Raw genomic sequence first — 19,923 nt, 5'->3', positions numbered from 1 at the left:
ATGTGTGTATGAATATATGTATATATATATATATATATATATATATATATATATATATATATATATATATATATATATATATATATATATATATATATATATATATACATATATATATATATATATATATTGAAATATACAACTTGAAATTATAATACCAAGGCCATCTGTTGCATTTAATTAATACACATTAATTAAATGTCCAAATTATAAAAAATTCATACATCATTTATAATTAATGATCATTTGAGCTGGTAAGAACTATAATGGTGTAAGTTAAATTTTCCTCTATTTGATATTTATTAGGTTTTATTAGATTCTTTATTTGGTTTATGTAGAAAAATCCCTACATACTACTTCACCCAGGGATCACTGGATGAACTAATGACTTATGCCAGTCCTAAATTTAACATAATGACGCATTGTAATTATAAATATTGACTTAATTCAAATCTGTTTTGATGTTATACTATTCTTTTTTTAACCAACTCATTTGCTTGTACTTGACTTACATTTTTTATAGCTGATAGTTTTAATATTCTTCTTTTTTTCGCATTTTTTTGTGTTTCAAAACTATGGGTTAGGCGGAGCTTATCTCTATTGCTTAATGATACAGGAACACCAAATGCCGTAAAAAAGTTAATTTTTTATTATACTTTGTGTTATATACATATATTATACATGTAAAACAAAGTGAGAGAGAGTACATTCTCTCTCTCTCTCTGGTGCAGCAAGCACATACACACTTGTGTAGTATATACAGTATGTAGAAACAATATTTATTATGTATAGATCTAAATACTCAGGTGTTTATGAATACTTATCTGCTGAGCTTTCGTATATAAATACCTATCTGTTGAGGTTTCTTTCCATTGATTTTCAATATCATTTTTTATTTTATTTGCATCATATCTGTGTTTTTTATTTTGTGGATTAGGTATATTGATTTTCATAGCCTTTGTGAATGTGGTGAAAAATGTTTTATTAAAATACTGCTCTAGTTTGTTCAGTGTTTTATGAGTTGCGATTGAAAGTTTTTTCTGCCTATACATTCCTCTTTTTTTTTCTTTATATTTGAACCTTTTACATTTGGCAGGAAATATTTCTAACACTAATTTTAACCTTTTGTTAGCTATTCATCCTTGACAGTTAAAAAGGCTTTGAAGCATTTTTAAGCATCCTAAATTATTAAATCTTACTTTGGAAAAGGTAAGCAAAATATCTTTCAAAGACAATTTTGACCTGGTCTTCCCTAAGTTTTTTAAATGTTTAACAATAACCCGGCCTTTTCTTTTTATTTGTTCATAGCTAAAGTGAAATGTAGGATTTTTTTCAATATAAATTTTGTATTGATGATTTAGCACTCTTGATCTAAAAACTTTATAATTTTCATTTACTAAATGTTTGATTCTATGTTTTTCAGTTAAAGCTATATATACTGCAACTTTAGAGAAACCGCAAGGTAAAAGATCAGCAATTGACAGCTCTGACATAACAAAAAATTGAGTTAATTTTATTATAAATCTGTTGCTTACTTGTATTCTATATTTGGTTAAGTAAATTTATATTCTGCCCGCTATTTTACATGTTTGCATTAATCTATGGTAATTTAATAAAGGTAATTTAATGGTAAATTAATAAAGACCGGAATTTTAGTAAAATAGTTTTATGGCATTATAAAATAGGGGTGGCTCATATCACAGTAATGTTTAAATTTTGAGCTTAGACTTTTAAATAAACATTAAGAGGTTTAACTTTAAAAGTCTAACTGGTCGTATGTCAATTTGTGTGTTCTTCACACTCAAATTAATAAAAACTTTCATATAAAATGGAAAAAACAGATTTTAAACTTGAAATAACTAATTTTTTTCGACCTTTAATATGTTTGCAGACATATGACTGGTTAGAAATTAAACATATAACTTAAAACTTGTTTGAAAAAGTTGTTTTCTAAATTTAATGTTTTATCTTCATTGAGCGCAGCACCATTTTATACCAAAATATGGTTCATCAACCATAAAGAAAAATTTTATATCTAAACTTTAGTAATTTAAAAAAAAGTTAACTTTGTTTGATTTTAGACAAATTAAAGCGCTCGGAGAAAAAAAAATAATTAAAAAAAATAAATTATTTAGGCTAAAAAAATGCAGTCAAACATAACCTTTTTATAAAAACGCAAAATTCGTGTATTTTCCAGAACATGCATTAACGGCGTTGAGTATACCATACATGCATTGCATTTAACGCGTACAAGTTTTCAAGTCTTGTAAATGAATTGTTCATAAAATTTAGGTGTTTAAAGTAAGGTGGGGTAATTGAGCACTTTTATATTGGGTAAATGAGCACCTTTTGAATTTACTGTTTTTATTCTTATAATATTTTTGATAATAAAATTAATATTTAAAGATACAAATAATTTGAGTTTTTAGCTCATGTTTTATATCTTTTTATAACAGATTTGTGGAAATGGTGATAAACTATTTAAAATCAACTCAAAAACAGTCCAAAACTTACTCTGATAGTGAACTTAAAAGAGCTATCAAACTTGTTAATGATGGAGAACCTTGTAAGTGTGTGGCAAGGCTACTAAGCATACCACACAGAACTTTAAGGTGTCATATTAGTGATTTACGCAAAAGTAGTGTGGTTGGTCGAAAGAGTTCATTGCTACCAGACGAGGAGATGTCAACTGCACAATACATTGCAACTTTTAGTGATTTTGGCTATGCATTTGATGAAATAGACCTCAAACTGTTTGTACAAAGTTTTTATAACAAATCTGGAAGAAACACCCCATGTTTTAAAGAAAATTTGCCTGGTGATGATTGGGTAAAATCATTTTTAGAGTGCCATAAAAGTCTTTTGTCTTATCGAGCATGTCAAAATATTTGTAGAAAGCGAGCTGCAATTTCATGTGACTCAGTGCACGCTGTAACCGTACAAAATCTGCTTGGTTTGATGGCAACTGTTTTAAATATTGGATGCAAATATTAGTAATACCTTACTTCAGACATGTTGACAACAACACACCAAAACCTCTTATAGGTGATAATTTAGCATGCCATTTATCTATTGATGTTATCGAAATTTGTGAAGCTAACAACATTAAGATGGTCTTCTTACCTCCTAATAGTACGCAGATTTGCTACAGCCTCTTAACCTTGCAGTTTATGGATCATGAAATAAGCATGGAGAAAAGTAATTACTGAATGGAAAATTGGAGAAGGAAGATTTCATACATCCCTACCAAAAAATGTTTTTCCAAGTTTATTCCTTAATCTCTCGACTAATATGAATCACATACAAGAGTTTGCTTTAAATGGGTTCAAAACATCTGGTATCTACCCACTAAACAGAAAAAAAGTTATTGACAAGATTTTAAGGACATACATATCTAAATCCTCTCTGAACTTAGTATCCCCATTAGTTCTTGAACGTCTTGCAGAACTTCGATATGCTTCTGCTAAAAAACCTGGAGCAACAATTCATGGGGAAAAGGTTAAGGTTTTACCAGGAAAAAGTGTTTCACTAGAAGATATCGCAACAGATTCTTCTGCTTCTAAATTCCAATCAAAACACAAGCTAATCAAAATAAAAATTACCCTACTTAATGAATACTTAAATATAGATAAGATAAGAAAGAAATTCTAATTTCAGTTTAAAGAAATGATTGATTATGATATGCCTTTAAGCTCCAAGATGTATATTGAGCTACAAGAAGCCTCTGATAAAACATCTGATGGTACACAGATAAAAAAAAGTGAAATGTTAAAAAAAAGATTTATTTAATGAGAAAAGTGATTCATATGACGATGATTATGACCATGAAGATTCAATTTTCCATCAAAAACAAGCACACATACAAAATAATTTGACAACTACTCAAATGAAAGCATTTACAAATTAGATTCTCTTTGCTCTAAAGGAATATGTGATCCTGGACTGGTTTGAACCTTTGAATATTTATTAGCAGGGGGTTCTTCTGTTGTTGTAAGGTTTGAAGGAAAAAAGACACCAAATCATTTTGTGGGCCAAGTTGTAAATATAGAAAAAGATAACAATTGGAATATTAAATATATTAGACGAGATTTTGATGCTTCAAACCCAAGAGTCATTTCCTTTAAAGAACCACAAGTTCCTGATTACTTTGTTACAGAAAGAAAGTCAATCATAAAACAGCTTTCATGTTCCCTATATGAAAAAAACAGCATATCTTTTTTAAAAGAAACTATTGGTGACTTATATATGCGTTATATTAGTGTGTTTTAAATATTTAAAAATTTTTTTTATATACTATTACCTTAGTTCAAATGAATTATATATTTTGCATGGACTTTTCAATTATTTATTTTATATATATATATATATATATGTATATATATATATATATATATATATATATATATATATATATATATATATATATATATATATATATATATATATATATATATATATATATATATATACACACATATATATATTTACATATACATTTATACAATTATAAACATTTTGAAAAAAGCTATAAAAAAGATTCTCAATTACCCCACGCTATAGTAGCGGTTTGAATCGTACAAAAATTCTGACCAAATAAGAAAAATAAACTGTTATTAAGTAAAACAAGTTGGCGAAAAAAGATTATTTAATTCCTAATTATTAAAATATTCAGCTAGTATACACTTTTCAAATGCAGTTTATAATTTATGTAGCTTTTAGTTCTTAATTACCCAATGCTGCGTGCTAGAAGGTTAATAGCACAACTGTATCGTAAGCAGCAACGTTGTGTACCTACAACCTTTAAATAATTTTACAACCATGAGTTTTGTAGGTACAAACAATATTGTACAAACGCTGTATGAATTATTAGCTAAAGATTGTGAGTACAGACAACTCAAAGGTTTTTTCTAGGATTATAAAAGTCATTTTATTATTTAATACATTAACTTTCCAGACTCATTAATTAGTAAAAATATAAAACAATAGTTATATTCAAAAGTAAAAAATAATCTCTCAATGACTTAGATTCTAAGTCATTGTCAAACTCAAATGTGAATAATTATTCCTCAAAGTTTGAAGGTTAATCATTGGCAGTTTAACACATACATATTATGTAAAGATGTAACATATGTATGTTACATATACATACTATGTAAAAGTATATACATACTATGTAAATGTATATTTTTAATAAAAGTATTTTTTATTAGATTATTTAGTCAATATTACAATAAAAATAACTTTAACACAGTTATATTACAAATACTGATCTCAAAATAATAACATTTTGAGATCGGTGTGTATAACAGCACTATTAAATATTCAGGTGTTTGTTTTATATCATCACTATGCAGCATCTTTGGATGCAAAAATAGTACAGGATCAAAAAACAGTACCCAGTCGGCATATCTAGTATTGTAAATACTCGGAGTATTGATCACGTATAACATACCGCCATTGATACCAGAAAAATACGCATTTAGTTTTAAGTATCGAATTCGAGTTCAATACCACTTATTTATCAAAAATACGTATTTATAATATTTGATCAAAATCGGATATGATATTGAACCCGATTTTGATCAAATATAAACAAATAAGGGAAAAACGAGATTCTTTGCTTTTAAAGCGCATGCTTAAACTGATATAGCGAAAATAAAATTTAAATTAAAAAGGTTTCTTGAGAAATTTAGTAAATTATCTCCAGTACAGTTACAGTACTTTTTCGCACTAAAAGAGTTACTAAAACTTTATCATAAAAATATTTATTACTAATTTTAAATTTATTAATTTAGTTTTATGAAGTCCTAATTAATATAATTCAAATATACGTTAAATCCTATCATTTCATACCTTGCTTATTTTACTCCGTTGATTACTATTTTATTGACATTTCTTTTATGCTATTGTCTTTTTTTGTTCTAATTTAGAAAATTTAGAAAAATAAGTTAAATTTTTGAGCCAGCACTGACATTTTAATTGTTGCTAAGCGTTAACTTTTGTTATTAGGATTGCAGTTCTTTTATCTGTTTTTTGTTCTTTATTCAATAATTATTTGATTTAAATTAATATGATTATAATTTGATATTTTATTACGAGATATATGTCTTTATATATGAATATAATATATATATATATATATATATATATATATATATATATATATATATATATAAATATATATATAAATATATATATATATATATATATATATATATATAATATATATATATATATATATATATATATATATATATATATATATATATATATATATATATATATATGAATCTTTTTAGATTTTTTCATGTTATTTTTAAATTTTTTGTTCACGCAATTCAAGTTATATATGTTTATAGTTTGCATATATGTTTATATTATGTTCAAAATTAAAATGTTTTTGATAAATATATGTATGTGGTAATATGTGTTATATAATTGTTTTATAAATGCATTTTTAAAATAGTATAAAATGTATCTATTGTGTATATAAATATTATAAGAAGTGTTTATATATGTTATATAAATTTAAATAAATATATTGTGTTTTATAGTTAGTATATATGTTTATATTATGTTGTTTCCATGACATAGAAACAACATAATATAAACATATATACTAACTATAAAACACAATATATTTATTTAAGTTTATATAACATATATAAACACTTCTTATAATATTTATGGACCATGTTTTCAAAGTGTGTGACTTGGCAAACGTGTTGAGCAAGATTTTGCATAAAGTTGTTATTTATGTTACTAATGTTGTTACATTTGGCTTACCTTTATGTTGGTGTCTATTGTTAAAAATTATAAGTGGTTTTATTATTAAAACTCACTGCTTTTAATTGTTCAGTAAAAGCCACTCAAGAAAAATCATTTTGCCATATGTACATTTTGTTTATATCTTAATTTGAATTTTTAGAACCATGACGTACCAACATAAATTGTTTTCTAAAAGCTAACATGAAATAACAATATTTAACAACTACTACTCTCTTATCATGACATCTTATCTCTATCTGATATATTGATTTGTGATTCATATATGATGTTTTTCTTTGTATTTACTTATCCATTACATTTTTTCATTTCAGATTTATCATATGATGGATTTATGCAATATAAAAGAACTAATATATGTAAATTTTTCTGAATTTTTTATAAACATCTGCTAATAATTAGTCCAGTGAACGTTCAAACTTCAATGTTGCGTATGTCATCTTTAAGTAGTTTCTTGGCTTTTCTAAATGTGTTTCTTATTCACATGGTTTTTACAAGCAAGGTATGCAAGCAAATTTGAGCTGGAAAATTTTTTTTTTAGCCTTTAAGGAGAATTGGTGTTACACTTTTTTAAATTTAATTTGTTTAAATATAGTAGTTTTTTACAAATAAATGTTTGTTTGTTCTTTGTTTTTTTACTTATTTGTTTTCAGATTCTTAAGAACTTGGCGACTTATCTAAGTAAGTTTTTTTTTTCTTTTTAGTGCAATTGGAAAGAGCTGAAAGTTATTTTTTAGAGCAATTGAAAAGAACTGAAGTGTTTTTTAGTTACTTCCGTAAAATCGGGACATCTGGCAACCCTAGACATATAGGGGAACATGGGGCAAGATGACAACTGTTTCGAAAAACGCCTGTATCTTAGTCTCTCCCAAAAATCAAAACTTACCTTTAGCTGGTGATGTAGCGATGTAATAAATCAAGTCAAACAAGGATAAAAAGTTTTTTTCTCAATGTCGGAAAAACTTTTTTAATACTTAGCTTTCGTCACAAAAATAATATTTAAAAAGAAACCATTGATAAATCTAGTTAAATTAATCTACTTCCCTTTCAGCTAAAGTCAACTGTTATATTTAGTTTTGCTTAAGAGATAACTGTAGGTCGTCATCTTGTTCCATTCGTCATCTTGCCCCATTTGTCATTTTGCCCCATTCGTCATTTTACCCCATGTTCCCCTATATATATATATATATATATATATATATATATATATATATATATATATATATATATATATATATATATATATATATATATATATATATATATATATATATATATATATATATATTTAAATAATTAATTTAGAGTAAAATATATTGATTGACATTGCTTCATTTTTTTATACAAGATTGTGCATCTATTATTTTTGTGCATTAAGGTAAAAATAATTTTGTGCATTTTAGTCTAGATTCTTTTTTAATTAAAAATCATTGATGTAAATTAATGTTGTTTAATATTTTTAATAAACGACTAATGTATGTAAACATATAAAAAGATATGGATTTCAATAAATCTTTAGTTTAAATAAAGTCTTTGATTAGAAAAGATCACAATTTGTAAGATTCTTTTACGTTCATTTATTCAGTTGCAGCAATAGTAAGATTACTGGTAATATGTTTAATGATAATAGTTAAATTGAAATAGATAGTATTAGGCTCAACGAAGTTATTAATGTAAATGCTTATAGGCAACTTGAAAATAGTAGTCAAATGAAAAAAATAGATCATTTCTAAGAAATATTTTACGATTTGCTTGCTATTTTATGGTATAATTGTTTAAATTGTTTAACTATAATTATCCCTCGATTGTTCAAATATTGTAATAAATAAAATCTTTTCAGTCCAAGTATTTAAGTTAATAAAATATTTTATTAAGTTGTGGTATTATTTGCCAGTGTTACTACATTGTATTGTCTAGCCTTTTTATAATCTTTTTTAATTATACTGTAGTTACAGAATATATACTTTCTGTTATTATTATCCTAATTCTACTAACAATAAAATGCAAATAGTACTTTTGTAATTAAAAATTGTAATTTTTTTTTTAATTTCATTTTTTAGGTATATGCAGGCTTTACTTGACTTTCCGTTTCTGGTACCTGTGTTGTGACAGATTTTAAAAAGAACTCAACTGATGTTAATGCGGTCTTCGTCGTTAACTATAAGCAATGACGTTGCTGATAGGGAGTCAAAGTTAAAATATTTATAGATAAATTTGTATTAAATTTTTTAGATAATATATCAAGTTATTAATGTGTTTTTATTGTTATTAAAGATTTAATAACTCATAACCCGTATTACGGGTTGCTTACTGCTAGTCATTATCATTATGTTATGAATTCATATTAGTTAATAAAATTGTATTGAATATTTTCTGGTTATCGTGTTTTATACGTGTTCAAATGTGAGTTTGATACTCAATAGGCGTCGTATTGTATACCTGTCTTTATACGCATCTGATGTCTATTTTTAATGCGCGTTTGACACGATAAAATGGCTAACAAATATTCGTAAATAATGCGTATTCTGGAAAGTTTTAAATGCGCATGTAATACCAGGGAAATATCGTATTGAATATTCTCTGGTTATCGTGTTTTATACGTGTTTACAAGAGTTTCAAATGCGAGTTTGATACTCAGTAGGCGTCGTATTGTATTCCCGTCTTTATACGCATCTAATGCGTATTTCTAATGCGTATTCGACACGATAAAATGGCTAACATACATACCACATCGATACGTATTTAAAAGAGTTTCTAATGCGCATTTATAACTAAATTTGCCGACTGGGTAATCTCAATTTAAAAGAAAAGTTTTTATTTCACAGGTGGGTGAAATTTTTTACATTTTATTAAATATAAAATCTATAGAGGAGGTTTGGTTAAACAAAGCAAAAGTGTTGTTTTGGTATGCAAAGAAATTGAAAGACGTTTCCAAAGGTTTCTAGCATCAGCAGATAGTAACCTGCCTGATGATATAGGAATGAAAAATGCAGTTGCAAGTGCTGTTTTTAGATCAGTTGATTTATCAAACGTATTTACTGAACTAACTCATCATATGTTTGATTCGGCTATAACTGATAATCATTTATTTTCACTGATTAAAGTTATTTTAGAAAATTATTCAAAAATACACTTTCATCACCTACGTAAAGAAGAAGAAGAATCTAACAAATTGACTGAAAAAAAGTTTAAGAAGCAGTTGACTAAACTTGTCTTATTCAAAAATCAATGAAAACATTTATTTTCATTATACCTTATATATACAGTAAGTTCCTGATAACTCAAACCTTTAAAAAATTGAACTTCCAGTATTTGCTCGGACACTTAAAGGTTAGAAGTTATCAGGAGCTATATATGCATATATGTAATATACATACATATATATATAAATATGTACATATATATGTGTATATATATATATATATATATATATATATATATATATATATATATATATATATATATATATTTATATATATATATATGCAAGGCCGTTTTTTTGATGCTTGAGCTAAGCATCTTTGAAACATGAAGAAAACTCCATATTTAAGTATGTTCATATATATGAGGAATGAGGATGCTATGCAAAAAATTGCAGTAATTGGAGACTGGGAACTACAAAACCCCAAAACTTTTGCCTTGCCCCTCCCCCAGCTCCAAAGAGGTGGGCAATAAGTCAAATTTGTTTTCTTTTTTTCAATCATAAACTTAATATATATTTATTGACGAATTTCAAATTTGATTAAATAATATTTTGTTAATCGACTTTTATGACCTTATAAAGTTTACAGCCGCCTCAATTTGAGGGGGTGTAAACTTTAAAAGATTATATATATATATATGATCTTTTAAATTTTTAATATATATATATACATACATATATATATATATATATATATATATATATATATATATATATATATATATATATATATATATATATATATATATATATATATATATATATAGGGGCGGATCCAGGGTTTTTATTGACTGTAGCAAAAATGCCATAAATATTTTTTGATCTGAAAAAAAAAAAAAAGGTCCTCGCTTTTCACATTTGCCGACAGTACGAAAAGTCCAAGTTTGCCGACTGTACTAAATGATCTATATATGCCGATATGCTGGTTTAAAAGAGCTAATTTTGCAGACATAATGAAATAAAATTCATTGGTAGGGGGTGGGGGGAGGGAATCACACACCATTTTTGCAAGCCTTGGATATACAGTGGCTTGTAGTGATACATGAGGTCCCCTACCACTGCTTTCTTCTTTCGTCCGTTTAGAGCGGAAGAATGTTACCTGTTTTACGCGACGTTAAAACTATCAAGTCAAACTGAATACTTTATAACGAAATGGTAGTTTACTTGTTTTTTATGACTTTTAATCATGACTAATACCCTGAACAAACCCTTATTCTCAGTCGATGTATTTAAGTCGATGTATTTAAATTTAGTTCTGGGTATTCCTATTGTCAGTCAATGTATTTATGCCAAATAATACGCAAAACATTATCATATAAATTTATCTATATATTTAAATTAACAAAATATTTGTGCTTGTTAAAATGTTTTGGTCTGCAAAAAAATTGGAGGTTGATATTTGAAAATGAAAGCGACAAATTTAATCTAAATTTGTTTAAAATTCAATTTTTTTATTTAACCAAAATTTGTTTTAAAGCACATACTTTATTTAATGGCTTACCTTATGAAATATCTGAAAATTAAAATAGACACTTTAACGATTTATATAAATTTATAAAAACAATTTATAAATATTTTCATATTTTGAATAATATACTTTATTACAAAAAACTTTTTGTCAAATAATGAAAATAAGAAACAGGTTTCAAATCAAATAAAAAATACAAAATAAACGTTTTAATAAAAATATATTGTTTTAAATAAATAAGGAATGCTTTTAAAATCCCAAAATAGCAAACTCCAGGCATATTACAATTAACAACGATACAATTAACAAATGTCAGCAAATAATAAAAACAAAAGTGTCAATGAATAAATGTCAACTTAACAAGACAAACTTAATATGGTTGTTCTTCATTTAAAATAACATAGTTCTTTGTTTGATTTGGGTGTAGGAAGTTTTCAGTTTTTTATAAATGAATATAGGAAAGTATATTGTGACAATAACAATCAATTTCAATTAAGTAATGCATTAAAGCATATAAGTATTGAATATGGAAGTCAAATAAACTTTATCTTTAATCAAATTGAAGAAAAGCCATTGAACAGTATTGTCAAAAGGACATCTTAATCCACCTATTTCAAATGATTTGAGATATTGACCAAAGTTTAAAAAAATAAAACATATTATACTGGCAAAATTTCATATTCGTTAAGCAAATCATAATTTAAAAATGCATGTTAATGTAAACAAGAGACTTCTTAGGTTTTGAAGAACACTTAAAAAATATGTATTTTTTAAGTGTTCTTCAAAACCTAAGATTCTTCAATAGGTTTTTATTGTCGACAACATTTCAATATATTTGAATTTAGTTCACATTTTAAAATGTTGTTTATTTGTTTGTTTCGCCGTTTAATAACTTTCACAATTTAAAAGTTTATAAATAAAAAAAACTGGCGGGGCAAGTAGTAGACATTATTTTGTCTTATCACCGAGCCCCAATCTATCGTATTTACAATAACCGTATAATATATTTTTACTTTACAAATAACTTATTGAAAATTATAAATGTAAGAATAAATAACAATTAGTTTAAGAAATACTTCAAGAACAATATTCATGTTAAGAGTAATAATCAAGTAAACAAGAAAAACTGAAAGAAAAGTAAAAAAGAAAAACAAAAAATAAATTAATTAATTAAAGAGCACGTATTTACGAGAGCCACATTATCTACGTAAATTATACAAAGTATGTATTGAAAAATATGAAAATAAAATATATAAAAATTTGTAATAAAGTAATATTTAAATAAAAATCGGATATGTTAAAATTCATAAGGAATGATAAGGTCCACTATATTTAATTGAATATGTAATTTGTTTTGAATTATATTTAGGGTCCTAAATATTGCATATACAAAAATTGTGGACCTTATTATTAATAATGAAGTTATTATCTGAAAATTTTGTACTGAAATATTTTAGGAGATAGTCCCATCTTTATTTTATACATGAACATTAAAACTTGGTGTAAGTTGATTTTATAAACGTTTAATGCGCCTAGTATACGCAGAAGAGGCAATGAATAACAATAACAATGAATCAAAGAAAAATATAAACTTTTTAAAGATTTATTACTTAGAAATGGTTTTGCCCTATATACCATAGTAATATTTTTTGATATTTTTTTCTCTATGCTATTTATGTGTTCACTCCAACGTAAATGTTCATCTAGTTTTTCGCCCAAAATGTTAACTGAAGTTTCTCTTTTAATGTAAGCGTTAAACTGTTAGATTTGGCAGTTTAATTGGAATACTTTTTAATTTATTTACTTTATGAAATAAAATAAATTTGGTTTTATCTACATTTAGAGACAGTTTATTCCTTATAAACCATTTATTAACCTTACCCAATTCTTCGTTAGCTGTTTCAAAAAATGTTTTAATACCTCTGTGGAAATAAAAAAGATTCGATTCATCTGCAAAAAGTCTTTCTCGTCCCTGAGAATGATATTTTCATCAAAAATTTGATTATTAGGTTTTCCTCCATTTTTTGTTAAGTTGTTTTTGTTTAAAAAAAATAATAGTAATAATAATAATAGAAAATAAAAAGGATATTTGTATAAACACAAAATTGCAAATAAAACAATAAAACTTAACTCTTGCTTTCTTGGCACGGTTTTTTTGATACTCAATTGCGTATAATTAGCTTTTCATACGATATATATGCAAATTTTTCCAGGTGCCTTTCAGTTTCCATTTTTTCTTTCAAGTCTTTTCTTATTACGTTAGTTTCATAGCAAAAATCTTCATAAATGAAATACTTTCATCCTTCAATTTAAAAGAATTTTTTAAAACTTCGACTTTATCTTTGTAATCTAAAAGTTTTATCATGACTGTACGTGGCTTTTTTCATCTTTGCGTCCGCAATGATGCGCCAGTTCAATTTTAACATTTTTTACCCCTAAAGTCTGTTCAAACAGTTTGATCACCTTTCCGTCCATGTTTCATTTTCGTTTTCTTTCAGTCCATCTATCCTGAGATTATTTCTTCGTGACCGATCTTCAATTTCTCTTAGTTTTTATAAGGTTGGTAATCTCAATATTTTTATGTGCTAGAATTTTAGAAATTCTCTCTTTGTCGATAGATTCAATATTATTTTTAATCTTTTTTTCAATGAGTTCTTCGTGAAAATTCAAGCTTTCTTTTATATCAACTACATCCTTTTCGAGTCTTTTAATTTTTTCGATACTGCCGATAATACTTAATTCTGCTTTTTGTTGTCTGTCACTCGTTATCTTTGCATTTGCACTAATGAGTTTAAGAACGTTTTCTTGTACTCAGCGAACATTTCTCTAAACATATTCATTATTTCGCTTATGTTAACTGCCATATTCAACAATTATATGGATAACAAATGTTAACTTAAAATTTGCTTTAAAATTAGTAAAAAAAAAGATGTGCAAACAACGACTGACAAATAGGGATTGGTGCAAATAAATGTACATACATCGACTTTTATTAAAAAAATACTCGATAAGGTGTTGTTCATAAATTACGTTACGCAATTTTAGACCGTTTTTGATCTCCCCCTCCCCCTATCCCTTGTCACAAAATCGTAACACTATAGTAGCAAGTTTTGAATGAGTCGTCGTAAAACTACTACCCCCTCCTCCCTCAGAGCTTGACGTATTTTATGGACGACCCGTAAGAGCTAGATACAATGCCGTTAAGTTAAGAGTTTTATTAACAATAGTTTAAATAACCTATTCTTTTTCCGTTCCTCGAGTTGTTGTCGTTGTATTTTTTTATTATTTTTTTAAATTTTTGTTATTTTGTATTTCTCTCTCAGTTTGCTCAACTATTATTCAGTATATGATGGCCAGTTACAACAAATTGTCTCTGACCGATTTTATTACGAGAGCCCAGCTAGCACACTTACGTTGGGCCAACGTGTGTAAAACCATCGCAAACGTCAGCTGTTTTTTCCAATGCAAAACCAACGTTGATCCGATGTCATTTGTTTAATGATGAAATTAATACCGACGGAACTAATAACAGATGGCTTATATTCACATAAGCTCAACGTATGTAAAAACATCGCAAAAAATTGATTGTTTTTACGATGTAATCCCAACGTTGGTCCAACGTTATTAAACCGACGTTGATTTAATGTGCATAAACCAACGCTGAATTAATGTATATAAAAACATCGCAAAAAGTTGATTGTTTTTACGATCTAAACCCAACGTTGATCCATTGTATATAACCCAACGTTGATTCAATATATATAAATTAACGTTGATCCAATGTATGTAAAAAACATCGCAAGAATTTGATTTTTTTTACGATCTAAGCCCAACGTTAATCCAACGTTATTAACACGTCGTTGATTTGATGTATGTACATACATTGGATATACGTTGGATTTTATACAGTGGATTAACATTGCTTTTGCATAGAGAAAAGGCGGATATACAAATATAAATTTGTATAATTTATGAGAACTGTTTTTCATTTAGATATTTCAGTTCATCATGGAAATATATTTGCTAATATATTTTTTATGTAATAAAACATCAACCCACAAGCAACATGAATAATGTCTCTTTAATCAGATGCATCATAATAGTGTTCTATAATATATGTTTGAATACATTTATACATTTATTATAATATGCTCATTCTAACACTTCGTGCAATATCTGTTCCGCTTACTCTATGCTATCATTCTAACTCGACTTCTTCTGACTTTCACTCTAACTTACTTCGTTCTTCTCAAACTCACTTACTCTTGGTCAGCGATGCTGGTGATGACGCTCTTTGATGAGCTGAACTTGTCTTCGCTGGCCAGGGAATATGGCCTCTATATGGTAATTAGCCGGAGGAGGATAAACCACAATACCCATTTATTTTAATTTGCACATTCTAACACCTCGTGCAATATCTGTCCCGCTTACACTATGCTATCTTTCTAACTCGACTTCTTCTGACTTTCACTCTAACTTACTTCTCTCTTCTTAAATTCACTTACTCTTGGTCAGCGATGCTGGTGATGACGCTCATTGGTGAGCTGAACTTGTCTTCGCTGGCCAGGGTATGTTGCCTCTATATGGCAATTAGCCGGAGGAGGATAAACCACAATACCCACATTTATACAACTATACACGCGCTTAAATATATAATATTTTATGTTTAAATGTATATGCTTAACATAAAACAAATTAATTCGGTTCCGATGAAAGGTAAATATAAAGTTGTGCAAACGTAAAATATAACGTTGAATCAACTTAAAATACAACGTTTTGCCAACGTAAAATTCAACGTTGTGCCAACGTAAAGTACAACGTTGAATCAACGTAAAACATTACGCAATGCCGACTTAAAATACAACGTTAAACCAACGTTGTTTTTTGGTTGTTGGCGATGTCGCATTTGTAACCAAAATGATATAAAAACAACGTTGGCGGTCGATGTTGGGCCAACGCAACACACAACATTGTTCTAACGTTTTATCAATGTATGTGTGCTAGCTGGGAGTGGATTTCTTTATGAGTTTCCCCCTCGGTACAATCTCCAATTAGGTCGTAAAAGGCTGGAGGACAATCTCTAGTTATAATAGGACAAACAAGTTCAAACAAGTCTTTGGTTTTATAAAATATATGCAACAACTTTGTTGTTAGTGCATACGAGTCCACATCTTCCTCAGAGTGGGTGATATTATCAGCGAACTGAGTGGTATGAGAATTAGATCAAGTTTGAAGATCTCTAATGTAACTATTAAAAAGTTTAGGACTAATTCCACTTCCCTGAGGAAGTCCACATGATACTGGCTTCCACAGGGTTACTTGGTTGGCCTGAATGCCTCTCTGCTCCCCATCGGATAAATAGCTGTGAAACCATGATATTATGGTCAAATTACAGCCTATTTTGAATAGTTCATTAATAAGAAATTGGTGTGGAATGGAGTCAAATGCCATTGACAGGTCAATCATAATAGCACCTGCAATTAACCGATTTCTCTCTAAATTCATATTGTTCTGGAGGATTTGTCTTATTCACATCACAAAAAGTAGACAGTTGTCTAGCTATTATCTTTTCAAACATCCTTCCTTATACGGGAAGTATTGAAACAGGTCTATAATTCTCTGGCTTTGATTTCAATCCTTTATTTTTCCAGGCTGCTACCATACTTGCTTTTTTCCAAATTATTGGAAAACTATTTTCAATGCTTTTGTTAATAATTGCTGTTATGTTTGGCGAAATAGCTGCAGCTAATTTTTTTAAAACAAATGCTGGTAGACCAACGTACCCAGTAGCAGTTTTTTTCTTCAGGTTCGCTAGATGTTGGTATACTATTTTGCAATCATTTTTTTTAAGATTAAATGAATCTTTAAACCTGGAATTAAGTTTAACAAAGATATTTCAAGAGCTATCACAGAATCCGCTAAATAGGAGTGTAGGATATTTAAATCTATAACCGCTTTTTATTTTTAAAAACTTACTTCTCTTATAAATGCCCAAGCGTTGCGAGTGTCTTTTTGATTGAGGAGGTTTTGTTTGCGTTTTTTAACTGCCATCTTGATAATACATTTAATTTTTTTTTAATAGTTTATAACTTAAAACTTGTAATTTAGTTATAAGTTTTTTAGTTGTTAAATAGTTTATTTGCCATATTGTTACGGAAGTGAATCATTTCGTTAATTTCTTTATTCATCCATTTAGGCTTGTTTTTTCCAAAAAGAAACTGTTTAAGTGGAATCAAATTGTCGAATATTTTTATTATAGAGGAATACCGTGTGTCTAACATTGTGTCTAGAGATGTGTTCCGATTATTACTACTATTAATAACTATTTGGCTTGTCATCAAATTAAGTTTCGCAAAGTCAACTTTATTGAAAGATCGCTGGACAATTGGTAAAATTTTTGTACTAATAGTAAACAAATTTTGTACTAATAGACTGACAAATAGCGATTGACGAAAATAAATGTACATACATCGACTGGCAAATAGAGATTGGCGAAAATAAATGTACATACCTGACAAATAGGGATTGGCGAGAAAAAAATGTACATACATCGACTGATAAATAAGGATTGGCGCAAATAAATGTACATAGTTAGGGTAGGGTCAGAGATCAATCAGAAATACATTTTGCATTAAAGTGTCAATAGAAGCCAGGCTTTTTTAAAGTTTTTATTGAAAACGAATTTAACCATAAACGAGTAAGAAAAAGATGGTAGAATAATAGCGTTTTTAATGTGGTTTTTTTAACATCAAATTAGAGAACTTTCCTCAAGTTTTCAGACTTATGTTTTTATATGGTTCTGCATTAGTATAATGTATTCTATTATAATCAATCATAAAAACAGATTGAGGTGGGGGGGGGGGTAAATTTAAGTAGCGCCTATATATTTTCGTTGTGTCCAACGCAACGGTACCGTTGCTTTAATTTTTTTATCTCAAAGTCACTGTAGTAAAGTTTGAGTGCTTTATTTTAAGTCACGGCTGCGAATATTACTGGTTGATTTTAAAAGTTTTATTAATAGAAATTTAAAAATAATGCATCTCCAAATTGTACGTTTACTGTTGTGGTATTTCATTGGTTCATTTTCCATGGAGACCCAGGATTGCGTTCTTCACTTAGAAAAAATTTTTAAATGTTTTTTAAATAATTTTTATTGAAAATTATTATTATGGTTGTTTATTGAAAGTTACATTGATTTTTATCATTTACATACATTGACTGATATAGGGATAGGCGAAGAGGAGCGCACACACATCGATTAAAAGTTTTGGCATTCTTTAAATGAAAGAAAAAAAATCAACCAATCAGAAATCACTACCGTGAAGTTAAAGCGACGCACAGTGATTTAGAACACTTGAAATTTGGCCAAAATATAGTTTTTTGAGTAGCGAATTTTGAGCTATGTTATTAGATTACTATTTTCTACAGTTTCTTATATTTCTAACGGTACAAAAAAATAAGTGCTGAAATAATAGATTTAATTGTTAATTTTTATTTGAAAATGACCGAAAACAGCTCTTTTTTATCGTTAAAATTTTATCATTGTTAAAACTTAATCTTCTCCCTAAATACAAAACCTTTCATTTTAATTTTTATTGTGTACAAAGATAATAGATAAATTTATCTTAATTTATAAAAAAATGTAAATATGTATTAAAACATCTTATAAAAAATGCAATTTTTATAAGTTTAAACTGATTTTTATAGTGCTAGGACAATTTACCTAAGACTTCCTTCGCGATGCCAATTCTTTTTTTAAAGAGAGTTTGTATCATTCTGCTTGAAACTAAAAAAGTTAGCTGCCCCAACTTGCCTTATTTTGAAATGTCGTATTAGCTTTTCTCCAAGATTTGAAGATTTATTTAAGATTTAAAAATTACATCGTTAATTTTTAAATCTTAAATAAATCTTCAAATCTTGGAGACCATTTTGGTCAAAATTTTAATTGACGTCATTATATTATTTAATGAAAACTATTTTTTTTTTAATCCTGTATTGTCTTCTTTTTTTGACGGTTTGATTTATATAGTTTTGTAGCAATTTTTGTAACGTTTTATATATATATATATATATATATATATATATATATATATATATATATATATATATATATATATATATATATATATATATATATATATATTATATATTATATATATATATGTATGTATATATATATATATAATATATATATATATAATACATATATATATATATATATGTATATATATTATATATATATATATATATATATATATATATATATATATATATATATATTATATATATATATTTTATATATATATATTGTATATATATAAATAATTTTTTTTACTAATTTACTACTGCAATGTTCCTAAAGAACAGAGCAGTAATAAATTAGTGAAAAATAACTTATCTTCTACAGACTGTTTCTCCATTGATAGGATTATTAAAAAGCCATAACTCTTCGCTTTCTGATGATCCT

At 27.0% G+C, this 19,923-nt stretch overlaps 1 protein-coding gene and 1 long non-coding RNA gene across 4 annotated transcripts in view; one reads left to right on the top strand and one right to left on the bottom strand.

Annotated features, from left to right (window-relative positions):
• Positions 1 to 19,923, bottom strand: part of LOC136084796 (uncharacterized) — a 74,669-nt gene that overhangs the window by 33,240 nt on the left and 21,506 nt on the right. The gene's annotated exons all lie outside the window — the stretch shown is intronic.
• On the top strand, positions 6,653 to 9,038 carry LOC136084794 (uncharacterized). The gene is made up of 3 exons (XR_010640853.1): positions 6,653 to 7,288; positions 7,491 to 8,164; positions 8,847 to 9,038. It is a non-coding gene; the product is annotated as an uncharacterized LOC136084794 (long non-coding RNA).

This window comes from Hydra vulgaris, chromosome 09, assembly GCF_038396675.1.
Source record: "Hydra vulgaris chromosome 09, alternate assembly HydraT2T_AEP".
NCBI classification, from domain to species: domain Eukaryota; kingdom Metazoa; phylum Cnidaria; class Hydrozoa; order Anthoathecata; family Hydridae; genus Hydra; species Hydra vulgaris.
This window is presented reverse-complemented; position numbering and strand designations above follow the sequence as displayed.